The 16,261-nt window shown below is 36.5% G+C and overlaps 1 protein-coding gene across 1 annotated transcript in view; it reads left to right on the top strand.

The window, feature by feature from the left end:
- ZFYVE9 (zinc finger FYVE-type containing 9) overlaps positions 1-16,261 on the top strand; it is a 185,690-nt gene that overhangs the window by 34,501 nt on the left and 134,928 nt on the right. The window lies entirely within an intron of this gene.

The following is a 16,261-nucleotide window of genomic DNA, read 5'->3' as shown; positions in this document are numbered from 1 at the left end:
GTTGAAGAATCACTTGATTAAATTTTTAAAATTGAGGTATTATTGACATATAACATTCTATTAGTTTCAGGTATACAGCATAATTATTTGATATTTGTATATACTAGTGTGGAATGATCACCACAATAAGTCTAGTTAACATCCATCACCATGTATAGTTAGAAAAAATTTTTTCGTTTTGATTAAGGACTTTTAAGATCTGCTGTCTTAACAACTTTCAAATATGCAGTACAGTTTTTGGTGAAGTCTTTAGGGTTTCCTATATATAATGTCATGCCATCTGCAAACAGTGACAGTTTTACTTCTTCCTTTCCAATTTGGATGCCTTTCATTACTTTTTATTGCCTGATTGCTCTGGCTAGGCTTTCCAATACTGTGTTGAATAAAAGTGATGAGAGTGGACATCTTCGTCTTGTTCCTGATCTTAAAGGAAAAGCTTTCAGTTTTTCAGCATTGAGTACGATATTAGCTATGTACTTGTTATATGTGGCCTTTATTATGTAGAGATACTTTCCCTCTATACTCACTTTTCTGAGAATTTTTATTATGAATGGGTGTTGAATTTTGTCAGATGCTTTGCATCTATTGAGATGATCATATGATTTTTATCCTTCGTTTTGCTAACCTGGTACATCACACTGATTTGCAGTTGTTGAATCATCCTTGCATCCCTGGAATAAATCCAACTTAATCATAGCGTATGATCGTTTTAATGTATTGTTGAATTTGGTTTGCTAATATTTTGTTGAGGATTTTTGCCTTTGTGTTTATCAGGGATGTTGGTCTATAATTTTCTTTTCTTCTGGTGTGTGGTCTGGTTTTGGTATCAGGGTAATGCTGGTCTCATAAAATGCATTTGGAAATGTTCCCTCTTCTATTTTTTCAGAGTTTGAGAAGGATTGGTATTAATTCTTCTTTAAATGTGGCTGACACTGGACTTTTGTTGGGAGGTTTTTCATTACTGATTTAATCTTCTTACTAGTAATCAGTCCATTTGGATTTTCTATTTCTTCATGATTTAGTCTTGTAAGGTTGTATATTTCTAGGAATTCATCCATTTTTTCTAGGTTGTCTGATTTGTTGGTGTATAATTGTTTATAGTAGACTCTTTTGATCCTTTCTATTTCTGTGGTATGTTGTGATGTCTCCTCTTTCATTTCTGATTCTATTTATTTGAGTCTTCTTTTTTTCTTGGTGAGTGCAGCTTAAGGTTTGTCAATTCTGTTTATCTTTTCAAAGACCCGGCTTTAGTTTCATTGATCTTTTCTATTGTCTTTTAGTGTATATTTCACTTATTTTCACTCTCATCTTTGTTATTTCCTTCCTTTTACTAACTATGGGCTATGTCTGTTCTTCGTTTTCTAGTTCCTTTAGGTGTAAAGTTAGGTTGTTTATTTGAGATTTTTCTTATTTCTTGAGGTAGGCATTTATTGCTATGAACTTCCCTCTTAGAACTGTTTTTGCTGCATCCCATAAATTTTGATATGTTTTATTGCCATATTCATTTGTCTTAAAGTATTTTTAAAGTTCTCTTTTGATTTCTTCATTAACCCCTAATTAGTTCTTTTTGAAGGTTACTTTAACTGCTGAGTGAAAATGGACTGGGGGAGATGACAAAAGTACTATGAGGAGATCATTGAAGAGATTATTTCTGTAATCCAGATATGGTATAATAGTGGCTTGGACCAAAGTCGTGGTTGTAGACAGAAAATGGATTTTTATCAATTTTAGGACATGACTGAATGTTGATGATGACCATTATGGAGAGGGAGGGATAGAGAATGACTATACCATGAGCATCTGGATAGTTAATGATATAGGGAACAGAGAAGAAATGGCATTGATTATTGTGAGAGTAGATGTACATATTGAATTTGAGATGTCTTTGAGACACAGAGACATTAAATAGGCACTTGTGTATATATATATAGGTTTAGAACCCAGAAAAGAGGTCTGAAGTAGAGAAAAGGAAATTAGGACTTGTTAACAGGTAGTGTTTGAGGCAATGGTAGTAGATAGAATTCCCTTGGAAAATAATATAAATCAAGAAAGAAGAGAACTGAGTATAGAACTTTGAGGAATTTCAACATTTAAGATTGGCTAGGGACTTCCCTGGTGGTCCAGTGGTTAAGACTCCATGCTCCCAATGCAGGGGGCCTGGGTTTGATCCCAGGTTGGGGAACTAAGATCCCACATACCGCAACTAAGCCCACATGCTGCAACTACTGAGCCCTCGAGCTCTAGAGCCTGTGTGTCGCAACTAGAGAGCCCATGAGCCATAATGAAGATGCAGAGCAACCAAAATAAATTAAAAAAAAAAAAGATCAGGTAAGGGTGAAGGAGTCAGGGATGAAAGTGAGAGGGTTAAGCCAAAGAAGTAGGAGAAAATCAGAAATTTTAGTGTCACATAAGTAAGTCATGGAAGAATAGTTTCATAAAGAAGGAGGATGTGATCTACCATAACTGAATGTTGCTAAGATGGGGAAAGAAGCCAGAAAAGAGTGGGGCATGCATGGGAGGTGAAGGGGAGACATTGAGAGTAGACAACTCTTTTGAGAAAATAGTCCTCTTGGGACTTCCCTGGCAGTCCAGTGGTCAAGACTCTGTGCTCCCAATGCAGGGGACACAGGTTTGCTCCCTGGTCGGGGAACTAAGATCCTGCATGCCACACAGTGTGGCCCCCCCCCTGCAAAAAAACCCCAACAGAAAATAGTCCTCTCGAGTGTGAAGGGTTAACTGTCTCAAATTCGAGGTATAGTGGAATATCCAAATGGAGAAGTATTGTATATCAGGCAGGTTAAGCTGTGGCCCTGGAATTTGAGTGAGAGGTGAGGGTTAGAGAAATCTGAGAGTCATTCACATGGAAATGGTAGTTGAAGACTTTAGAAGAAAAGAGAGCCAAAGATAAAACTGTGAGAGCACCTATAGTTAGAGATTTTCTTTGGATTGTTATTAATAAATAACATTGTAGTGTTCATAGTACAAGTAATTTGAGCATGGACTTGTTTCATCCAACTCAGTTATCCCAAGCTTTGGCTGATACAGTTCAGGTTTTGCTCTTCTTAAATTTGACATTGGTAAAAGTAAGATGCAGTGCTCTAAATACCCCCCACCCCCAACCTCCCCAAGTTGTCAAGACAGGAGCAAGCACAATATCTATTTTTACTGCAGGTGTTAAGGTACACAATTTTATTTTTGGCTAGTTTTTCATTAGTTGGTAGTTTGTACCAATATATCACTTGCAGTGACTAGATTAATGGTGAGTCATAACCCTGCTTTACACAAACTCTTGTTATTACTTTTGGTACATACAATTTGTGCTGTACAAATTATATCTCCCGATGAATCTGCTACCTAAAGTGATCTGAAAAATAAGACCCTCCCCCCAATGAATTTATCTCTTGTTTATTATCTACTGTAGATCATAGAATATCTGAGCTAGTGTCTGATCTTTGAAATTTTAGGTATGCGATTAAGGTTGAAACTCTGATTTTCATGTCATTAGTCTCAATTTATATCATTCTGTTGGGATATGTTTGTTAAGATTATTGTTGCAAGTTAAAGCAACCAGTTGGAGCTTACTTAAGGAAAAGGGGAGTGTTATAAGGATACTAGGTAATAAACTGGTTAAGTTGATTGGTTCCCCAGAATATGGTTTTATTTTGCAATAAAAATTTATGTGTGTGTATGGAGCAAGAGGCAGGCAATCCTAGAATTCTGTTGGCAAAAATAATCCAATAGATATCTACTACCTAAAAATTAAAGATAAGGACTTGGGCTAATATAGTGTTAATTAGTGCTTCTGGTCATGGACAGTCTATTTGCTACTTTAGGAATGTTGTATATCTGAATAGTATTCCATATATACACAAATTTGTTTTTATGTCTTGAGTCTTATTACTCTAGACTTGAGAATTACGCATGTTATTTGTTTTAGTGCCAATCTCAGAATCAGTTGCTGTTCTAAAGGTTTCAGTGCATACATATATTTGATACATCTGTTATCACTTTTCCCAATATTTGTTCAACTCTGCTTTTCTTCATTGTGTACTAGGAGAAAGCAACTACTTGGTACTAATAGCTCTTGACTGAGAATTCAGTGTTTGTGAAAGATGCCAGATTGATATCCTGGAAATTGAAACCCTCTGTGAATGTGGTGTAGCAATAATGTCAGCTTCCCACATCTTGCTTTCTTAATGTACTTTGGTCTTGATCTGCAGGAATAAAGCTCTTTTCAAAGATTATCTCATTTCTTTTTTCTGCCACTGTGAGTGAGGTTGTTTGTATTCAAAGCATGCTTTATAGGATCAGATATATTTCGCCTCTTCAGAAAGTTGAACAGTCAGGTTACTTTTTTGTTCCTGTGTTTCATTTCATTGTTCAAACTTGAATTGATTACTTAAGACCAGTGGCCCTGATGGATTATTAATTGTATAAACAAACCAGTCCCGTGGTTGGCTTTAAGGTTCAAATCACATTCTGCTTTTCTTTTGTAATTCTTTCACACAAATTGCTTTTTGATGATGAATAGTAATGGCTACCACTTATTGAGCACTTAAATATGAGACCTAAGGAAGGCACTTTATATAAATACATTCTTCATTATTAAAACTATCCTGGGAAGTATAGTGTTCATACAAAGTATAAAGAAACTGAGACTCAGAAAGGTTTATTTAATTAACCTCCTCAAAGCAGCAACAGCTGTTAAATGCTAGAGCATGAATTCAAACTTGGATTTGCCAGAGTCCTGTGCTAGTGTTTTCACCAAACTCCACTGATGCTCATAAAAATGTTCATTTGAATTAAACATCAGAGAAGCAAGTCTGTTACATATTGGTAATTGTTGATTTGAAATTCTAATCCCAGTTTTTCTAGATATTCCATTGTATTTACAGATACCCTTGAATCACACCTTTTTTTTTCTTTAAAGGTGAGTCATCAAACTAATAGAAGCTGTTTGAAGTTGTGATTAGAATAGAAAACCCTGGTAAAACATAGTTTAAGTTTGAACTTCAGTATGCAAACTAATAATTTTATGTTGGCATTAATAAACTTTGAAATAGTAAGTATATTAGAGCCTTAGCAGTCTCAACACAGCTCTTGGGATCCTTCCTATGGAAAAATTTTGCAGGTGGAAGTACTTTGAAAGTTAGTCTTTTAGTTATTTTACTTTGGATCACAAGTGGTTAGTGAGCACTTACTCAGTGCCAAGCATTGTGCCATACGCGCGCACACACACACACACACACACACACACACACACGGGATATAGTGATCAATAAGTCAGAAGTAGTCTCTTTTCTGGAAAACATCAGTATGAGCCTGGAAAGAGGAGACAAACAGTTAAAAAAAAATCATAATTCAGCTGGTAAGTGCTGTGATAGAGGAAATGAAAGATATATGGAAAGAAGGAGCACCTGTCCTAGACCTAGAATAGAAGGGCTTCAAGGAAGATGTGATGTATAGGGTCGGATAAGGAGGATAAGCAAGAATTAGTCGAGTAATAATGGTGGGGGCAGAATATTCCAGGTCTAAATAATAATGTGAAGGCCTGTTTTTTCCCCAATAGTTTTATTGAGATATAATTCACATATCATAAAATTGTCTCTTTTATAGTACACATTCAGTGGTATTCAAGTATATTCACAGAGTTGTGCAACCATCACCACTGCCTAATTCCAGAACATTTTCATCACCCCGGAAAGAAACACCATATCCATTAGCACTCACTCCCTATTCCCTCCTCTCCCTGGCCCTTGGCAACCACTAGTCTACTTTCTGTCTCTAAGGATTTGCCTATTCTGGACGTTTCATATAAACAGAACCATACAATATGTGGTCTTTTGTGACTGGCTTCTTTCACTTAGCATAATGTTTTCAAGGTTCATCCATATTGTAGTGTCTATCAGCATGAAGGGCTGTTTTGAGGAATGGAGATGAGCAATATTGAGAATTGAAAGTTTAGTTGATCAGGATGATCAGTGCATAGAGCAAGAATTTGAGAATAAAGACAAGGTTTCATACTAGAGAGGTAAGCAGAAACCAAATCAACAAAGCTATGTTATAGAAGTATGGACTTTATCCTAAGGGCAATAGGATACCATTGAATGGTGTTAAGTGTGAAAACAATATAATCAGATTTGTGTTTTTTAGTTGGGTAGAGAATAGGCTAGATGGACAGGACACAAAATGGGGGGCAGAGAGACCAGTTAGTTTTCTTGCAAAAATCTGGGCAACAGAAAGATGTCAGTGGTGTGGGATATGGCCTGGGAATGTAGAGTAGTGGGTGGATATGAGAGATTTAAAAGGCAAGATTGGCAATACTTGGTGTTAGAGTGAATGTAGAGGTGGGGGAGAAGGAGAGGAAGTATCTAGAATGGCGCTTAAGTTTTAGGATTGGTGAGCCAGGTGGATTATGATACATAGACTAATTAAGGAACTGGCTAGATAGATGAATTCCCAGGGTGCCAATCCATAAGGAGTACTAAATTGGCACGGGGAAGTTAATGAGACGAAAAAATGAATTTACCGGAACTCTTTTCTTATTAGTAGAATACTGTATGTTGTTGGGGGGAAAACTTTGGTAAGCTTCTGGAGAAGGAGGTGAGACCCCCTCCCTCACCTAGCTTCTTGTTTGAATAATGAGATGTTTCCTAAACTGTACTCTTAAGAAGCCCAAAGGCTGTTTCATTGAGTGCGATATGTAAATTTGGAACTGGAGCTAAATAAGTCAGTAGAGGAGAAGCTGCCATCAGGGTTCTTCTTTTTCGCCTGTTCATCTTCTGGTTCTTACCCTTTTTTCTAGACTATTTATATAAGATCGGGTTGAAGAGTATCAAATTACTAACCTACTGTTGCATATATCTATTGTTATATAATAATTTACACCAAAACATAGTGGCTTACAACAACAATTTAATTCTCTCTTGTGGTTCTAGGGGTTGCCTGGACTAGCTAAGAGGTTCTCTCTTAGGGTCTTCATGAAGTTGTAGTCACACAGTGGCTGGGGCTAGGGTCATCTTGAGGTTTGCTCATTCACATATGTGAAGGTTCATGGGCCAAATCACCTACATGTAGCCTTTCCCTGTAGTCTTTCTGGCATGATAACTGGATTCAAAGAGTGAGTGTCCCAAGAGAAACAGGCAGAAACTCTATTACCTTTTATGACCTAGTTTTAGAAGTTGTGTCCCTCCTGTTTTGCTCTATTAGTTGAAGTAGTCGTGAAGTTTTGCCCAGCTTTAGAGGAAGGGGACATAGAGTTTACCACTCTTGTAAGAAGATCATGTGGGATGGGAGGTACTGCAGCAGACATCTTGGGGTTTTTTGTTTGTTTGTTTGGCTGTGCTACATGGCTTGTGGGATCTCAGTTCCCTGACCAGGGATCGAACACAGGCTCTTGGCAGTGAAAGCGTGGAGTCTTAACCACTGGACCACCAGGGAATTCCTCATCTTTGGAAATATAATCTGCCTTACCTACCTTGAGAGCCCTGCCCAGACTAGGATAGGAAACCAAGAAAGAGGACTTTGGGATTTTGAAGCAATTTTGTATATATTGAGTTTAACTCTTTGTCATACTTCTTGGTGGAAATGCTATTAAGAAGTTTGTTTACTAAGCAGATACTGAATTTGTTCTGTGGTGAATAGTTTTAATTAGAGACAAGACCAGAAACATTATTTAACTGAGGATATTTTCTAGTTTATTCTTTTTCTTTTTTTAAACCTGTGGCCAGGATTTTGGAAATTATTACCTTAATAAATGTCTTCTGTTGTAAACAAGCCCACATCAGAGATTCCTATAAATTGCTTGTATTTTAAATATCATCTTTATTCTTGTCATTTTTCCTTATAGGTTTATTTTTTAAGAATATCTTGGTTTCTTAATTTTAGATGATTCTTCTTTCACTTTCCCCATATTATAATTAAAATTTTAATTGTCTTTTTACACCCCAGGGAGATAATCTTTTAAAATACTTGTCTTTACTATTTCCTTCCTTTTTCAGTTTTCATATTTGAAAGTAAAAATTTAAGTAGCTTGGGTTTTTATTAATTGAAATTCATGGATGCTCAATTCTCTTTTCTTTTATTAACAAATAATATACATTCATCCTAAGAAAAATTAGTACTATAGGTAAGCTTGACTAAAATGTAAACCACCCAAACATTATTGAGACTCTCTATTATATTTTAGTGTATATATTTTTAAAGACTTTTAAAGTCTTTCTGCAAATATGGAGTCTTACATTTGTACCATTTTGTAAATTGATACTTCCATTTGACATTTAGATTTTTCTCACTATTTACTGTTTTAAACATCAATCTAACAGTTAACTTGTTTTATATCTTTTGTATTTATCTAATTGTTTCCTTAAGATAAATCTCCAGAAGGGTAATTATTATTTTAAAGGGCCTGTATTTGAATAATAATGATAACATTTCCCAATTATTTAAATCCTTGTCACTTTTTCTCTCTCCTACTAGAAAATTTCTGTTTTTTGTTTCTCTCTTGTATTTGCTTACTGTCCTTCTCTCCTACAACACACACATATTCACAAATATTTATTTCTTAGGGAAGAAGAAATCTTCATCATGAGGTTGATTACTTAAGTATGAACTTTATTAGTTTCATTCAATTTACTTCTTCATGAGACATTTGTTGAACACTATGTGCTATACCCTGGGTTAAAGAGCATGAAGGCATAGCCCTGATCTCAGTGAAACGGTCCAATGGGGAAGACAAACAGGATTACCCATAATGTAAATTCATTTGGTCTCTGCTGCCATTAGTAGAGAGATGCATGACAGGAACATAAAACATGACTCTTTTAAAACAGTCTGTAGAGAATTGAGGAAGGCTTCCGAGGTTGAGGTGAGAATGAGTTGAACCTTGGTAACGCAAGTTAGGCAAATAAAAAGTAGTTCAGGGGCTTCTCTGGTGGCACAGTGGTTGAGAGTCCGCCTGCCAATGCAGGGGACACGAGTTCGTGCCCCGGTCTGGGAAGATCCCACATGCCGCGGAGCGGCTGGGCCCGTGAGCCATGGCCGCTGAGCCTGCGCGTCCGGAGCCTGTGCTCCGCAACGGGAGAGGCCACAACAGTGAGAGGCCCACGTACCGCAAAAAAAAGTAGTTCAACATAGGTACAGAACATGCAATGATAGAGAAGCATGGCAGAGCATCTCACAAGAAATATTAGTAGTTTGGTATGATTGGAGCTTTAGAAAGTAGTGGGAGAACAGGTTGGAAAACAAGTTCTGAAGGGATCTCTATGCCATGCTAAAAAACTACACTTCATTCTGGGGGAAAGGAGGAAGGGGATCCATTTAGTTAGCTAGGAAAGCACAATCAGTCTGGGTAGTATATGTAGTAGCAAATGACGACCCATCATTGTGACCTCCAGAGATATGTCCATTAAATAGGTGAGATGGGGAGCTATTTAAGGATTTTTAAGCAGAAGAATAACATGATCTGATTTTCTTTTAGAAAGCTATTTTGGTAAGCCTACGAAAGGATATATTTTCTAGACCAAAGGAGACAGTGACATTAGTTTGGAAACTATATTGAACCAATCTGGGAGTGTGTTATATGCTATACTTAATGAAATCATCCCACGTATTTTTAATACCTACTATATGACAAGCACTGTGCTGAGGTATTGGGATAAAGGGATGAATAAAAGGGGTTTCCTGCCTTGCGTGGTGTATTATTTAGCGGCGTGCAACAGATTTATAAAGGGAGAAGCTACCATGTAATGTGAAAAGTGTTGTTGATATAAATGTACTGTGAGAACATAGAGAACATAGTGATTGTTAATTTCACATTGGGAGGTGACATTGAGCAGAATACTGAAGGAGTTCTTTTTTTTCTATGTATCTTGAACTGTATTTAAGGCATTTTATACTGTATTTTATGTTGTATATCTGTCCATTTACTGAATTTCTTTTGTTCCTTCCAAAAAAGCAATTCCATGATGCCAAAAGTCAGTGCACTAATATTTGCATTATAGGGATCCCAGAAGGAGAAGAGAGAGAGAAAAGGCCTGAGAACATATCTGAAAACATAGTAGTTGAAAACTTCCCTAACCTGGGAAAGGAAACAGTCACCCAAGTCCAAGAAGCACAGGGTCCCATACAGGATGAACCCAAAGAGGAACACACCAAGACACATTGTAATTAAAATGTCAAAGATAAAGAGAGAATATTAAAAGCAGCAAGAGAAAAGCAACAAATAACATACGAGGGAACTCCCAATAAGGCTATCAGTTTCAGCAGAAACTCTGTAGGCCAGAGGGGAGTGGCACAATATATTCAAAGTGATGAAATGGAAAAGCTTAAAATCAATAATACTCTACCCAGAGAGATCAAAGGCTTTACAGACAAGCGTAAGCTAAAAGAGTTCAGCACCACCAAACCAGCTTTACAACAAATGTTAAAGAAACTTCTCTAGGCAAAAAAGAAAAGGATATAATTAAAAACAAGAGAATTACAAAATGAAAAAACTTACCAGCAAAGGCAAACCTACAGTAAAGGTAGTATATCATCCACACACAAAGCTAGTCAGGAGGTTAAAAACAAAAGTAGTAAAATCATGTATATCCTCAGTAACAGTTAAGGTATACACAAATCAACTGGATGTAAACCATGATATCAAAAACAGTAATTGTGAAGGGAGGAAAATACAAATGCACAGTTTTTACAGTGCATTTGAAATTAAGAGATCAGCAACTTAAAACAAGCATGTATATATAGACTGCTATACAAAAACCTCATGGTAACCGTAAACCAAAAATCTATAATAGATACAAAAAAAAGAAAAAGGAATTCAAACATAACACTAAAGAAAGTTATCAAATCACAAGAGAAGAGAAGAAGAAAGTGAATAAATCAAAAAACGAATCCAAAACAACAAAATGGCAATAAGAACGTACATATTGATAATTACCTTAAATATAAATGGACTAAATGCTACAACCAAAATACATAGGCTGGCTGAATGGATACAAAAACAGGACTCATATATGCTGCCTACAAGAGACTCCTTTCAGATCAAGAGCCCCATACAGACTGAAAGTGAGGGGATGGAAAAAGGTGTTCCATGCCAATGGAAATCAGAAGAAAGCTGGAGTAGCAATACTTATATCAGACAAAAGAGACTTTAAACTGAAGACTATTACAAGAGACAAAGAAGGACACTTCATAATGATCAAGGGGTCAATCCAAGAAGAAGATATAACAATTGTAAATATATATGTACCCAACATAGGGAGCACCTCAATATATAAGGCAAATGTTAACAGACATAAAAGGGGAAATTGACAGTGACACAATAATAGTGGGGAACTTTAAGATCCCACTTACATCAGTTGATAGATCATCCAGACAGAAAATCAGTAGGGAAACACAGGCCTTAAAATGACACATTAAACCAAATGGACTTAATTGATATGTATAGAGGATTCCATCTGAATGCAGCAGAATACACATTCTTTTCAAGTGCACATAGAACATTCTGCAGGATAGATCACATGCCAGGCCATAAAATAAACCTTGGTCAATTTAAGGAAATTGAAATCATATCAAGCACCTCTTCTGACAAGAGTGCTCTGAGACTAGAAATCAACTACAAGAAAAAAACTGTGAAAAACACAAACACATGGCGGCTGAACAATATGCTACTAAACAACCAGTGGATCACTGAAGAAATCAAAGAGGAAATCAAAAAATACCTAGGGACAGATGAAAACACAGTGATCCAAAACCTATGGGATGCAGCAAAAGCAGTTCTAAGAAGGAAGTTTATAGTTACACAAGCTTACCTTAGGAAACAAGAAAAAAATCTCAAATAAATGACATAACATTACACCTAAAGCAACTAGAGAAAGAAGAATAAACAGAACTTGAAGTTAGTAGAATGAAAGAAATCAAGATCAGAACAGAAATAAATGAAATAGAGACTAAGAAAACACTAGAAAAGATCACTGAAACTAAAAGCTGGTTCTTTGAAAAGATAAACAGAATTGATAAACCTTTAGCCAGACGCAGCAAGAAAAAAAAAGGGAGAGGGCCCAAATCAATAAAATCAGAAATGAAAAAGGAGAAGTTACAGCCGACACTACAGAAATACAAAGGATCATAAAAGACTACTATGAACAACTATATGTCAATAAAGTGGACAACCTAGAAGAAATGGACAAATTCTTAGAAAGGTACAATCTCCCAAGGCTGAACCAGGAAGAAATAGAAAATATGAACAGACCAATTGCCAGTACTGAAATTGGATCAGTAATTTTAAAACTCCCAACAAACAAAAGTCCAGAACCAGATGGCTTCACAGGTGAATTCTACCAAACATTTAGAGAAGAATTGACATCTCTCCTTCTGAAACTATTCCAAAAAAGTGCAGAGGAAGGAACCCTTGCAAACTCATTCTGTGAGTTTACCATCACCCTGATACCCAAACCAGACAAAGATATAAGAAAAAAAGAAAATTACAGGCCAATATCACTATGATGAACATAGATGCAAAAATCCTCAACAAAATGCTGGCAAACCAAATCCAACAATACATTAAAAGGATCATACACCATGATCAAGTGGGATTCATCCTAGTGATGCAAGGATTTTTTAATATCTGAAAATCAATTGGTGTAATACAACACATTAACAAATTGAAGAATAAAAAGCATATAATCATTTCAGTAGACACAGAAAAATCTTTTGATAAAATTCAACATTCATTTGTGATAAAAACTCTCCAGAAACAGGCACAGAGGGAACATATTTCAACATAATAAGTCAATATATGACAAACCCACAGCTAACATTATACTGAATGGTGAAAAGCTGAAAGCATTTCCTCTAAGATCAGAAACAAGATGAGGATGCCCAGTCTCGCCACTCTTATTCAACATAGTTTTGGAAGTCCTACCCACAGCAATCAGAGAAGAAAAAGAAGTAAAAGGAATAGAAAATGGAAAGAAAGACATAAAACTGCCACTGTTTTCAGATGACATGATACTATACATAGAAAATCCTAAAAACACCACCAGAAAACTACTAGAGTTGATGAACGAATTCAGTAAAGTTGCAGGATGCAAAATTAATACACAGAAATCTGATGCATTTCTATACACTAACAGCGAAATAGCAGAAAGAAAAATTAAGGAAACAATCCCATTTATTATCACATCAAAGAGAATAAAATACCTAGGAATAAACCTCCCTAAGGGAGGCAAAAGACCTGTACTCCAAAAACTATTACGGTGCTGATGAAAGAAATTGAAGACAGCATAAACAGATGGAAAGATATATTGTGTTCTGGGATTGGAAGAATCAATATTGTTACAATGATCATACCACCCAAGGCAATCTACAGGTTCAGTGCAATCCCTATCAAAATACCAATGGCATTTTTCACAGAAGTAAAACAAATAATTTTAAAATTTGTATGGAAACACAAAAGAATACTTCTTGAAATAGTCAAACAATCTTGAGAAAGAAGAATGAAGCTGGAGGAATCAGCCTCCCTGACTTCAGACTATATACTACAAAGCTACAGTAATCAAAACAGTAGGCACTGGCACAAAAACAGACCTATAGATCAGTGGAACAAGATGGATAGCCCAGAAATAAACCCATGCAGTTATGGTCAGTTAATCTATGACAGAGGAGGCAAGAATGTACAGTGGAAAAGGCAGTCTCTTCAATAAATGGTGCTGGGAATACTGGACAGCTACATGTAAAATAATGAAATTAGAACATTCACCATATACAAAAATAAACTTAAAATGGATTAAAGACCTAAATGCAAGACTGGTTACTATATAACTCCTAGAGAAAAACATAGGCAGAGCACTCTTTGGACATAAATCACAGCAATATTTTTTTTGGATGTCTCCTCAAGTAAAGGAAACAAAAGTAAACAAATGGGATCTAATTAAACTTAAAAGCTTTGGCACAGCAAGGGAAACCACCAACAAAATGAAAAGACAGCCTACTGAATGGGAGAAATATAAACAGCTCATACAACTCAACAGCAGAAAGACAAACAACCTGATTAAAAAATGGGCAGAAGAATTGAATAGACATTTTCCAAAGTGGAAATACAGATGGCCAACAGGCACATGAAAAGATTCTCAGCATCACTAATCATCAGAGAAATGCAAATTGAAACCATAATGTGATATCACCTCACACTTGTCAGAATGGCTATCATTGAAAAGAACACAAATAATATGTGTTGGAGAGGGTGTAGAGAAAAAGGAACCCTCCTACACTGTTGGTGGGAATGTAAATTGGTGCAGCCACTGTGGAAAACAGCATGGAGATTTCTCAAAGAACTAAAAATAAAACTTCCGTATGACTCAGCAGTTCTCCTAGTTATATATCTGAAAAAGCCAAAAACACTAATTTGAAAAGATACATGCTCCTCAGTGTTCACAGCAGTGTTATTTATAATTGCCAAGGTATGGAAGCAACCTAAGTGTCCAGCAATAGATGAATGCATAAAGAAGATGTGGTATAGACATACAATGGAATACTACACTACTCAGCCATTAAAAAGAATGAAATTTTGCCATTTACAGCAGCGTGGATGGACTTGGAGGGCGTTATGCTAAGTGAAATAAGTCAGACAGAGAAATACAGATATTATATGATATCACTTATATGTGGAATCTCAGAAATACAGCAAACTAGCAAATATAACGAAAAAGAAGCAGATTCCCAGATATAGAGAACAAACTTGTGGTTACCAGTGGAGAGAGAGACAGGGGAACTATAGGGGTCAGGGAGTGGGAGGTACATACTGTTGGATGTAAGGTAGGCTCAAGGATGTATTGTACAACGTAGGGAATACAGCCGATAGTTTGTAATAACTGTAAATGGAAAGTAAGCTTTAAAAATTGTATAACATTTTTTAAATTAAAAAAATTTAAAAATAAGCTATAAAGGAAAAAGTAAAGAAAGGTTTTAGAACAAAGAAGCTGTAAAGTGCTTGCCTGCAGAGGGAGACGTGATGAGAAGGAAGTCTTTACCCCCCACAGAACCTTAGAGAGTCTTGTGATGTGGAGGCTCTAGGGATCTCTAAAGTCTTAGTTGAGGTGGGGTGTTGAAAACGGAGATTGTTTGCTACGAGTGGTTTAATTTTGCAGGTATTCTACCTTATCTTTTGTAGTCAAGTGACTTTCCTCATTGTCCTGCAGGAGACTAGAGGGTTATTTTCTGGTAGAAATGGATTATGAAAGCTTTGAATTGAGGAATTCCAGGCATATCCGAAGGTGAAGATGAGGTACAGGGTTGAAAGTAGATTAACTAAGGAAAATGTAGTGTGAAGTCATAAATGTGAAGTTGAGAGGAGTCACCGTCTTTTTTTTGTTTGTTTGTTTTTGTGGTACGTGGGCCTCTCACTGTTCTGGCCTCTCCCATTGTGGAGCACAGGCTCCGGACGCGCAGGCTCAGCGGCCATGGCTCACGGGCCCAGCTGCTCCGCGGCATGTGGGATCTTCCCGGACCGGGGCACGAACCCGTGTCCCCTGCATCGGCAGGCGGACTCTCAACCACTGCGCCACCAGGGAAGCCCCGAGTCACCGTCTTTTATGATTCTCCTTTAGCCACACTTAAGCTGCTTAGGGGAATGTATGGAGTAGGTAGACAGTTGGAGTTAACCAGGTTTGAGACTTTCCCAGCTGAGGCTAGGAGGTCAAAGGGATCTAATTCCAGAAGGAAGACCTATGATTTTTGAGACAGTTACATAATATTATTGGACTTGCCTCACACGTTAAAATAGACACACATACTCAGAATTTGAATTTGAATTTATAGGGTTTATTTTATTTGTTTATAAAACTCTTTAATTGGCTAGATATGAGAGGTATTACTTTGACCTCATTCTCATTTTGACCTTGGAATTTCTATCCCATACAGCCCTTTCATACTTCTGATATGATTTAGTCCTTTATTTGATAGATGTTAAGTCTGTTTCTTAGCATCAACAGCACTTCTCATTTAGAGTGTATAGCATGTACATATTTTTTCAGGTTCTCAAGACAGGAAAATCTTTCATCAGTGATTTCCATTCCATATTTTTTATTGTTCTCTGAAAACTTGAATTTCCAGCCTTTTAGAATACTTGCTTATTATTTTAATAAGCACATCATTTTCACATCAGATAGAATTACATTTGTAATAATGTCAGGAAACATATTTTTTTAGTGCCTCAGTTTATCTTTAAAATTAAGTGATGTTTGGATTTCCCTGGTGGTCCAGT

The sequence above is a fragment of the Lagenorhynchus albirostris genome, chromosome 2, assembly GCF_949774975.1.
Source record: "Lagenorhynchus albirostris chromosome 2, mLagAlb1.1, whole genome shotgun sequence".
NCBI lineage: Eukaryota > Metazoa > Chordata > Mammalia > Artiodactyla > Delphinidae > Lagenorhynchus > Lagenorhynchus albirostris.
The sequence above is the reverse complement of the archived record's forward strand: the minus strand, read 5'-3'. Positions and strand labels throughout refer to the sequence as shown.